Source organism: Olea europaea, chromosome 6, assembly GCF_002742605.1.
Source record: "Olea europaea var. sylvestris chromosome 6, O_europaea_v1, whole genome shotgun sequence".
Lineage (NCBI taxonomy): Eukaryota > Viridiplantae > Streptophyta > Magnoliopsida > Lamiales > Oleaceae > Olea > Olea europaea.
The window spans coordinates 2,826,619-2,838,991 of NC_036242.1; the positions used below are offsets into that span (position 1 = coordinate 2,826,619).

The 12,373-nt window shown below is 33.1% G+C and overlaps 1 pseudogene; it reads left to right on the forward strand.

The window, feature by feature from the left end:
* LOC111395005 overlaps positions 1-12,373 on the forward strand; it is a 52,300-nt pseudogene that overhangs the window by 1,025 nt on the left and 38,902 nt on the right.

Below are 12,373 nucleotides of genomic sequence, written 5' to 3' on the forward strand. Positions count from 1 at the left end.
TATATATATATATATATATCTAAATTGGTATATAAAAATAAATGTAGAATGACTAACTTAGAATAAAAAGATGTTTGGTGACCAAACTGAAACTAACACCATAACTTGGGTGACCATCTGTGTCACCGGCTCAAAATCTCAGTCTCACAGCCAAAAAGGAAACTCTAGAAATCACGTTCATTTGCAGAATTCCACAACATTGCTCTGTTCATGAATCTTTATGAGAAACGGTTAGTCATAATAACCGGATGTTCCGGGGGAGGGGAGGGGCATAGTCCACGAGCCGGCCCGTGCGTTCGCCTCGAAGAATTGTCTGGAGGTGGCCACCGCCCGGTTATGTCTAATGTTCAAGATGACCCACGATTCGTCCTCCAAGAGCTTGACGTATCTTCCGGCGAGAGTGTTCATCTCGCACTGTCGATTACTCTGGAGAAGCTTTACCGCATAGATATTGTAGTGAATAATGCTGGAGTACAATGCATTGGTCCCCTTGCTGAGGTCCCTTTGTCAGCAATTAAACAAATCTTTAATACTAATCTTTATCGTAATAGAATATTTTTGGCCTTTTTGTGTTACTTTTATGGCTGTATTTTAACTTAGATTACTTGAACTGAAACTATTGTTGTTAATTCTTGGTGGGCTCGTTTGTAAGGTGCTTGGAAATGCTTTTTCGGCCTTTTTTTTATGAATTTGTTGGAGCCTGGATTATATTTGGATTCAAGAAGTGGATATGGATGTATTGTGTTGTGATTATGTTGTTCGAACCAAACAAGAATTTGAAAAAATAAAAATAAAAATAAAAATGGTCCATGCGTTGCCATGCGATCGCATGGCCATATGCCGAGACCATTTGGTCTTGGCATAGGTGAACCATGCGGTCGCATGGTACAATTTTTCAACCTTTTTTACCATTGTAAATTTGAAATGGGTTATTTTTTTGCTTGATTTTTTGGCACCATTTTTTACTTCTAGTCGATGGCTATATATAGGAGAGCCAAGTGTCACGGAAAGATGTTAGAAAAATATCTTGCAATCCATACTTTATTTTAAGAACAATCAAAATCCCTACAAGGTGAAATTCTTTACAAGGCTTATTACAATCTTTCAAACCATTTGCCGAAATACCTTTCAACATCTCGAAAACATTGGAGAAGGGGCAAATAACGTTTGAGGACAGCGATCCCGCTTTCGAACCTTCATATTTGTTTTTGGCAATTTTTTGATTTCATTTCATCTTGTTGCCATATTTCTTTTGTCTATTTTTCATTACTTCAATATTTCCAACATATTGTAGCAATTGTGATACTATTATTTGCACTTGATGATCCAATGAATGTATAGTTAGTTCTTGGATTTGTCCAAATCAAGATGATATTTTTCAACGTTTCAATTGGGTTTCATATCTGCTCTCTTGTCTTATTTTATTGTTTTAGTTTAAATGCTGATAGAATTGTATTCAAGAAGTTGATATAGATGTCTTGTAGCTACTGTGTTACTGTATTTGCACTTGATGACTAAATGATTGCATCATTTAGTTATTTCTTGGACTGGTCTGGCTCAAGATGATACTTTTCAAAGTTTAAAATTGTGTTTCATATTTATCTCATCTGATTTTATTGTCTGAGGTTAAATGCAGATAGAGTTCACCTTTCATGAAGAAAATATAGGTTATTGTTGTTGATATAGTAGTTTCTTTTTGCTATTATCAATGATGAGAATGACTGTGTATTTCAATTACATAGTTTTGGAAGTGGTTGATGACAATTTTTTTTAAAAACAATCAAAGCCACAAGTGGTGGCATGTTATTAAAACAAGCAAGTTTTGTTCCAATATAATGGGCAATACATGAGATAAATCAAGTAGAAATTGGTCAAATTAAGGGGAACTTTAGTGTACATATTAGTTGGTGGCCGGTTGCTGGTTTGTGTGGGTGGTGGGTTGGTGGCAATTTTAAAAGGATCAAGTGGTTTAGGTAGCAAAGCCACCCCCTAATTGGGGGGGGGGGGGGGGGGGGGGGGGGGGTGGGAGGGGGGGGGGGGGGGGGAGTTAGAGAGAGCATTGTTCTTAGCAGAAATTTATTTGAACAGATTTTAATATATCTAGTTAGGTCTTTGTGATTACTTTTGGGCTACAAATTTTCAGGTATTTTCTTGCTGTAAGACCGCTGTTATAGGAGTATTGGTTCTGATCACAGAGGCCCTCATATTCAAGTCTCTTGCCATGTTCGTGATTAGTACATAACTCCTTTCTCTCTAGCGCCTAAAATTGGAGTGATATTGAATATTGTTTTCCTTTATGATTTTACAATTTATGTGCCAGAGCACTCTTCCCTAAAATTAGCAATATGAGATCACTTTTCACGTTTTTCTGTATTCCTTATGTTTCAAAATATGAATATGTTTTGTTAATGTCCTTATTCTTCTTTAGGGTGATAAACAGTTGTATTTAATTAATTGCTAAACTACTTGTTAATTTCTTTGGCATCCCATACATTTTTTTCACTAAGGTCATTATTGTGTTTTTCTACATTGGTGCATTGAGGTTAATCCAAGCCGTGGTCCCTCAAATGGTATCTAGGAAGAAGGGAAAAATTGTGAACACCGGAAGCATCACCGTTTTGGCCCCTGTACATGGGTAGATCCTTACACTGCATCGAAAGTTGCTCTACATGCTCTAACTGATACTTTGAGGTTCATGCAAATGTTCTTAAATTCCCGATTAACACGGACACGTGTCGGACATGTACGTTGACATGTGATTTTTTGAAAAAGTTCCGATGTAATACATAGTTGGCACGTTGATTAAAATATTATTTTTTTAATTTAATAGTCTTAAGTAATAATTTTTTTTTACAATTTTCATGTATTACCATTACAAAGAGAGGGGATTGAAGATTTGATTTCCTTTGTAAGTTTATTTTCATCGGGGGTAAAATGGTAAAAAATAATTTTTTTGGTTTGTTAAGGGTAAAACTGAAAGGAAAGCCAATCAAATAGATTTAGAAAAAGAAAATTATGTGGACTATTTAATGTTTTGGGGACCAACACATATGACTTGAATAGTAGATTTCAATCATAGAGTTTAGTTCCCAAATTCCAAACACGTCTTTTATTCTTAAAACATATACAATGCCTCTTCATTTCCAAAACCTTTTTAAACACGCCTCTTCTACATTTCTTCTTCCTCCTCAATCACTTCTTCTAGCCATCTTTTCATTTATTCTTAATGAGTGTGCAACCTCCGATTTTGCTTACCGTTTTCAACCGTCGACTTCATTTTTTCATTGTCTCCGACATGCCCGAGGGACCTCCAACACGCGTCGACTAGGTGTCGGAGACATACCTGTGTCCGTTATGTGTTGGACACCAATATGCTAATGCCAATAGTGCCTCGGTGCTTCTCAGTTTTTAGTCCACTATTAAGTTTAGTTAACATTTTAAATGAGCTAAATCTTCCTTTTGTTCAAAGAGGAAGTTGTAGTGATGAAACTTAATTTATTTTCAGCATTTTTAGACTGCAAAGCTGCAAGTTTCTTTCGTTTATTAATATTTGAGCTTCGGGTATGGAATTTTAATTTTGGCCCTCTTGTTCCCTGTTTGGATCATTAACAGATGTACTTATTTGGAAGAAGTGATTATGGATATATGTTATAACTGATGAAGCTCAAAATGTGATGCAAATAACTAATTATCCATTAAAAACAATTACAGGATAGAGTAATTGATGCATAAAGCAATGAACAAGAATGAGACTTTTAGAAAGGAAAAGGAGCAGAAAGGGGAAAGAATAAAGAGAAACTAGAGGTGAATATGAGTTTATTCAATAATTATGTCCAACTATTACAATTCATGAACCCTCTTAGGTATCAAGCAGTGGTGGATCTAGGTGGTGGCCAGTTAGGACGACCGCCCTAGTTGAATCCGTTGGAAGAAATCTTTTTCGTTAACAATAGATTAAAATTTTACCTTATATTTCTGGTAATTGATCCTATTTTCAAACATCCTTGTAACTCAGTTGGTTTAGGGACGACATAAATGTACTTGAAGTATCAAGTTTGAATCCCTTGTGAAGGGATTTGTTATGTATTATTTTTATTCTATAAATTTTACCAAAATTCAATAGGAAGAAGGACAAATGAGGATTCGAACCCGTGATCTCTTGCAAGGATTGTTGTAAACTTAACTATCATGGTATCTCTTGAATTTTGTCACTAGATCTAATAAAATAATATTTGTTATGTTTTGATTGTTTTAATGCAAACAATTTTTAAGATTTGAATTCGCACTCTTCTTTTGAATTATACAAGACTTGACAACAATGTCATTTGATGAGTTCTGTTTATTCTTATAACCGAATTGTATATATTCAGTTTGAACAAAATAATTGTTTTATTTATACTTTAGGCCTTGTTTTATTCCTACTTTTTTCGAAATACATTTTTTCTTTTTTCTTTTCATCCATATATTCTTTAATAAAATAATATTTTACGTAAATTCAAAATTATTCTTTATTTTTAGTCACACATTCCCCATCAAATCACTATTCCAAAATGTATTTTTTTGCAAGCAAAGGACTCTTAATATTTTATTGTAGTCGATGGTAGATAGTCAATGGCCGCTAGTGCTAACTCAAGTAACATAATTTAAGGAGGATAACAACTAAATAAATAATAAAAACTACTCTAAAACCTATGAAATAAAATTCTAATTACGTTTCTCAAAATAAGTATTTAATTTGGAAAGTCTTCCATATAGTATCTCTACTAGGATTCACATCGGACACTAAGCTACAAATATGACTTGAAACGACCATGGTGTGCTTTTAAGCCAAATCTGGAAGCTATTTACCAATGGAATAGTGGAGAGAGGAGAAATTGTTCGTGGTTAGTCTTGATTTAGGATGTTTCATCACCTTACTGCTCATGCTATATCATTGTGGTAGATTACATAGAAGAAAGAAGTTCCCCATCAATGCATTGAGGGAACAGGATTTATGTGATGTAATTTAGCCCCCATTTGGCCTCCATTTTTTGAAATGAAAATGTGTGGAATAATATATATATATATATTTTTTTTTTTTTTTAAATGAGTGGTTGAAAAAGTAGGAAAAATTTTCGATTCACATGTAATATTATTTTATGGAAGATTGTGTGGTTGAAAATAAGAAAGAAAAAAATTAAATGGAATTTACTATGGGCAAATGTGGTTAATAGTAAGAAGAATAAATGCTGGAAAAATGTTTAAGACTCTGCTATTATCATGGATTTTGAGCTTTAAGCATTTTAAGACTGGGACAATGACTTCTTCTTGTTTTAGATTTGAGCACCCACCTGAAGATAAGATCAAGAATTTTAATACCCTTTTCAAGGGATGTCACTTGTTTTATTTGCTCTTCTAAATACAATACAGTATAATTCATTTTGGATCTAAAAAAAATCTAAGGTCTTTAATTAAGAACTGCAACCTTTTAAGATAAAACTATAAGTCTCAATATAGTATTAGAGCTAAAGTATCTCAAACGAGCAATTTGATTAGTCTATAATAGCATGTCGTGCAAACTGCTACTAGGGGCAGCTATGCCAAAAGTGAGAGATCCACACCTCTATTTCCTTTTTCACCCCATATTGCGACATAGGGGACAAGGGGATGTAAAAAAGGGAATCTAAAAATAATAAACTCATGAGAATGATCTTGCTTAAACATCAAGAATGAAGGAAGACATTGTTTTCCTCTTGAGGTTTACAACCTAATCCATGTACTAATATAAAAAAATGAATCACAGTGCAACCTCTCATAATTCTTTGTCACCATAGTACACAAGAATTTGAAGAGCCTATGAAGAGGAAAAATAGTTTCCAAGCTCCAAATGTAGATTGAGAGAGAGGGAGAGATTTTACAATATACGATTAGGTGTACATAAATATTGTGTGAAATTATAGTTCCATTTGGGTGTTGGAAATTGGAAAGATGTTGGTTTTCGACCGTTTACCATTATACATTGAAATCGGACCTTATCAATCATCTAGTTGATGCTTGTAGCTTTATAGTGTTATTGATGGAGAATTAGAAGGGAGTTTATGTTTATTTAGTTTTCAATTTTAATGCGTAGTTTAGAAAACGTTATTAGTGTTTGATTTATTACCTTTTATAATTTATTTATTTATTTATTTATTTTACTTAGAATAGGGTTTTTTGGAACCCTATATAAAGGGGTCTTATGCAATGTAATTATCAAGTTTGATATATGAAATAAATTGATTTCTCCTCCAATTTCAATCTTCCTCTCTCCCTCTTCTTCTCTTTTATCCCCTCCTTTCTCCTCTTATCTCCCTTTTTCTCTTCTCCTATAATTCTCATATAGCACCCTACGTCATAGATAAAGCCGTTTCCTTTTACCAACACTAATAAACCAATCTCAATTATACCACCATTTACATCCATCACCAACTTTTCCCACTCAATTAAGACAAAAAGGATTAGCAGCAGTAGTAAAGTTTGTTTTCAGTTTCTTAAATTTTTTACATTTTGTTCAAAAAAAGGGAGTTGCGGAAACCGAAACTATTTACCCATGAAATGGCTGCCACCTCTATTCAATCACTGAAGCCCAGCAAAAATACAAATGGAGTTTCAACTACATATTACATGTTGCTGTTGCTTCTTCAAGGCACAGAAGTCCAACCCTAGAAACCCAATCCCGGCCCACTTGAATACAAGCCACATACAAACCGTGCAATTAAATATTTCAACCCAATCAAACAAATTCCTATTTAGCCTAAGCCCATCAGGCACCTGTATACACTACCATTATCACAAACAGCCGAACATAACCCTATTCCATTCACCATTCGGCCCAACTCGATTAACTCTCCCTATGACTTGCCTAACAGACTAGCCAATTTAGCCCAATAATACCATCATCACTCAAATACTCACCCCAAACCCGCCACACATACCAATATACTCAGTCACACCCACTATCCATAACCCAAACCCAGTACATTCTAACTCCAATCCTTAGCCCAAACGGCCGCCGTCATTAGGTCTTTAAATGGATCGGATATGGATCGAATCTACTGAAGTCCAATCCGATCCGTTAAAAATAATTATCCGATTCGATAATTCGACGGATGTTTGAATATTAAATCCATATCCAATTAGTTATGTGATAAGATATCCGATCTGATAACCCGATCCAAAATTTAAAAAATTAGAAAAATAAAAAAAATATTATTTTTTCATTAAAAATCATAACCTCAACAAGATTTTAATTAATTATTTATTTGAAAAAATATTTGAACTATCTTGATGGGCTCACTTATTATATTAGAAAGTCCAAATCAATTTTTTTTCCAAGTGATGCTCATTTTAACTCCTTTTTAAAGGACACTCCTCTTGGAATGTTTAAGTGATATTCCAATATGGGATACTAACTTTTTAAAGGATTCAATCTTTCAATGTAGGATACTAATCAAAATCATTTGTCGATTCTAAGTGTTTACTAGTTTACTTTATTATTTTCATTAAAAATCAGAGTCCCAATATGATTTTAATTACAAGCAATATCAATTTTAACAAAGTAACTTATTTTGGACAAATTAATTGTTAGTTTTTTATGTTATAAAACAAATTACTATGATAAATCTAATCAATAAATTAATTATTATTTTTATCTTATTTTAATTAATAAAAAATTAAATCTCTTCAAAATTTTCAATTAAAAATATTATACTATTTTATACTATTATTTATTATTTAAAAATTACGTTTAAGGTATATAAAAAATGTTATATATTATTATAATAAATCGGATCGGGTTGTTCGAAGATCAGATTGACCTATATCCATATTTGATCTATTTAGTTAACTAATTATCGGATTTGGATGTCCATCGGTTATCAGATTGAGACCTTAAATCCATCTCCCATTAATTTCATCGGATTCGAATTGAATTCGAATTAAAATCCAATATATCGACAGTCCTAGCCATCATCAAGCTCCTTCACCACTCTGTCATCGCCGTCTACAACTACCACCATTACCTTCGTCCTCCACCTACCATTACCCGTCGTCAACACTTCATCTAGCCCTCACAATGCCTTTTCCCAAATTTGTCGATACACCAAACATCAGCAAACCCATCAGTCATTCCCAACGCTGAAATTGAAAGTAAAACTTCACCTTCGCCATTATACTTCACGCAGCCAACAACTCGACACCACCACAGCTCCTATAACGCAATTGCTTCTATTTTCTCTGGCAAGCCCCTTCACCACCAACTACTCAGACGACATCAGATTTTTACCAATCACCAATTTTGGTCTTGCTTTGTTTAATATTAACCTTCAGTTCTATTTCTATTTAGTTTATTTATATATTTTAAAATAAAAATTAAAAAAAGTCGAAAAGAAATAGAAAATAAAAGAGAAAAAAAAGAGAGAATTTTCTGGCCCTATTTGCATGTGATCTCTTATTCCTGTTGATTGACACGACCGTTTAGACAAGTCATTCACTGCTTTGCCACTGGAGTCGTGCCAACTTGAAATTGCTATTGGTCATAAGCTTGTTTTGGCTTGTCAAATTTCATTTAATTTCTAGTTACAAAGTTTCCAATTAAAAAAAAATTAAAAAATTTTCATGTGTGACTCATAACAACTCTTATACCTACACTAACTCCTTAGGTCACTATCACAATAGTATGTTTTCCACGCTACCTTTTCAATACTATTACCTGTCATCTAGGACCTATGTTGACATCGTCCATTATCCTTGTAAACAAGTTAAATCACAACCTAGAAACTTGATGGTTGGACTAGTCCATACTCATTTCTAGATTGGTTCGACATTTTGAAAGATTTTTCAACTATCACAATTTGAGTGATTCACGTCGAATTTGTTATGCTAATCAGTCACTTGTCGGTTCAGCTAAATGTTATTGGAAGTCTTTTTATGCAATCGTCTAGCTCAAACTCAATCACTTTGAAGAGTGAGATAAAATGTATTTTGAGCAATAAATAAGCACCTGTGTATTTTCGAAATCAGTTCTTTTTGCACTATAGGCAAGGTACTTCCACTGTTAGTGAGTATCTAGCACATTTTGAAGAGTTATTGAACAATTGTTATATTTATGAGGCTATCTATATCACAACTTCTAGGTTTATCGATGATTTGGATCATGAAATTTTGCCTGACGACATTCCTAGTCCCCAATCCTTAGATGAGGCTTATCCTCTGGCCAACCATTGGTACATATCATTTGGACTTAATCAATTATGTGAAAGCTCAAACACACCACACCAGTCACTTCCTAAGTCTATTTGTGTTAGTCTCAATTGTCTTGTATCTCCTATTACATTGACTTTTGATATAATTAACCACTCTAGTCACTTTTGAAGTCTATTGGTGTTAGTCCTCATCTTGAAGAAGAAAATGAAATTTTTGCTCTTGAATGTGTCATCTCTTTCAAACGTTTTGCCTACTCTTGAATGTGTTTTTACAGTTGATTTTGTTGTGACGTTACCTCAAATGATCGATACCTCTCGAGTTGCAACAATTTTTTTCTAAGCCAATTATCTGCGTGCACACTTTCCCGATCGATATTCGATTGTTACCTACTAATTATTGACATACTATATTTGCTCCCACTTTTGTAGTCAATGTTCCTATTTTTCATGACACGATTAAAAGAAAAATTCTTTTCAATTATGACACTTATGAACTTATTTTTGATGTGCAACATAGGTTAGGAAATCTTAATCATAATTTCTATGCTTTCATGTGTGTTTCCTTGATTTAATTTCCTAAATACGTGAAGTTAATGATAAAGAAAATGTTTTCGACTAAAAATGAAAGTTATATTTTCAAAAGTGGAAGAATTGTTTCTTTATCAGGGTTCATTCGAGCCTTCATTGTTGCAATTAATTTTTTATATAGTTCAGTCTACAATGCTAGTCCCTTGTGCTCATCATTATGTGCAACCAACTGAAGTTTTTGAAGATGAACGGCCAAAGTTTTTGCTTTTTGAGCTTAACCTTCGTTAGGAGGAAAGATTGTCTAGCTTGTCCCTGCTCCTATCTTCTTCTCCCTTTTCCCCTCCTTTCTCCTCTTATCTCCCTTTTCCCTTCTTCTATAATTCTCATATAGCATTTGCGTCAGTTATTGTTCATTGTTTTTTATTTTCATGTGCAAAAAGGGAATAGATTTCTAGAATTGATGATAATTTGTATTTTGCGGTGATTCCTCTATCTTTTCTTTTTCGTCTTTTCGGAAACATTATTAGGTAATCTTACTTGAATACATTTGAAACAGAAGCACATGCTGTGGGGCAAATTTTGATGTTTATATTTATAGACATCTAGAAATTGGACCAAGTTGTGATAAATTGAAACTTGGGGATTAACTTGTTGGATGCTGGAAGGATGAACTTATTTTGTTTTGAAACTTCAGGGACTATTTATTATATTCTGAAACTCTATTAATAGGACAAGATTAGGACTAGTCCAACTAGACCTTGTGCAATGAGAGAGAAGAAGTTTTTATTCACATCAATTTTTACTTGATATAGTTTGGCTAGCCTAATTACAGACAAGATTAAGGGAAAAAAGTTTGTTAAGAGTTTTTTGCTTACTCGAGAAGGAAAAGTCAATAGGTTTAGCCATATATAAAAAAAAAAAAAAAAAATGGTCAAATACCTTAATTTTCGACTTGAAAAACAGCGGCTTTGTATGTTTTAACATCCTAACTGGATTACACTTGATCAGTCCCTACAAGAAATTCGACATGCTATGTTAAATGGCTCAGAGTGTTGGGCTATTAAAGGTCAAAATCTCCATAACATACATGTAGAAGAAATGAAGACGATAAGATAAATGTTTGATCAGACTGAATCAGATAAGATAAAAAATAAGAATACACGCCGCAAAGTTGAGGTGGCAAATACTGACGATAAATTAGGGAAAATATGACTTAGATGGTCTATATTTTACATAGACCTAAACAGACTATCGTCCATAAGAGTCACACAGTTTTCATAGAATTAAGTTAAAAGAGAGTAGTATATAAAATAAACATAGCTAAATGTTGTTGCTAAAGATTTAGTTTCTTTAGATCTTCCAGATCTAGCGATGAACCTAATTTGTTGTCTTTCTTTGCTATGTATTTTCATTCAATAGTGAAGAAACCAAATAATAAAGAATTAGTGGAGTATCTGATGGATATCATATTAGATGTATACGATTACTTTTCTCTTATTTTGAAAAAGGTTTTTAGGATTTATTTCTAGTTTCGTGGGATTTTATTATGTTAATTTACTAGATTATCTAGGATTTGATTAGATTTATTCTATTTAGAATACATTTTTTGAAACCTTATATGGAGAGGGCTTATGCATTTTAATTGAGACAACTTCGATATAAATGAAGTTGATATTCTCCCTCTAAATTCTCATTATTCTTTTCCGCGTCTTCTCTTCCTCCTCTCTCTCTTTCTTTTGTCAATCTTCTTCTTGTTCATTGCATCCTACGTCAATATCGTTCCCATGAGAGCTGCGTACTTAATTTAGTTCCAATTGATACTAACTTTAACCAAACAGCAAAATTACTTGAGCCAATGTTTGGCTTCTATTTTTTCAAAAACTCATATTCAACTACACATTCTTCCATAAAATAATTTGACACGTAAATCGAAATTTTTTCCTTATTTTTGAATCACACGTTCTCCAAAAAATCTCTATTCCAAAATATATTATCTTACAAAAATGGGACTCAAACAAGGGCTCAGTTTTATGATAGTAAATTAAACCTATAACGAACTAAATATAAAGCTTTTACCTAATTAAGAAGCGTTTAGGAGACTCAATTAATTAAAAGCATGTAAACTTCGAATTCCCCATTATTCTTTCATTTTAATATTAATTCAAGTCGATAACAGCTATTTGAATTGAAGACCAATGTTTTTATTTTATTTAATAATCTCTCTTGAGTAATGTTAAAACTATCATCACATATGACTTTGTCATATCTCTATGAATGACTCGAACATATGAAGATGTATTAAATTACAAAAGCATTCAATAAGATCATGCAAAGCATAGAGTAATCCAGAAGGAACTCGAATTTTTGGTGGATCCCCCGAGAATTGAAACAATTAAACTTTACTTCGAGCACAAAGCTTCCTCTTTCCGTCAGAGATGTTGGAGGTAGGGCTGTAAATGGATCGGACATGGATCAAATCTGCCCAAATTTGATCCGATATGCTAAAAAATTTATCTTATCTGATCCTATCCGATAATCCAAGGGATATTTGATTATTAAATCCATATTCGATCCGTCATGTTATCGGATATCTGATCCAAAATTGAAAAAATTAGAAAAAAAAA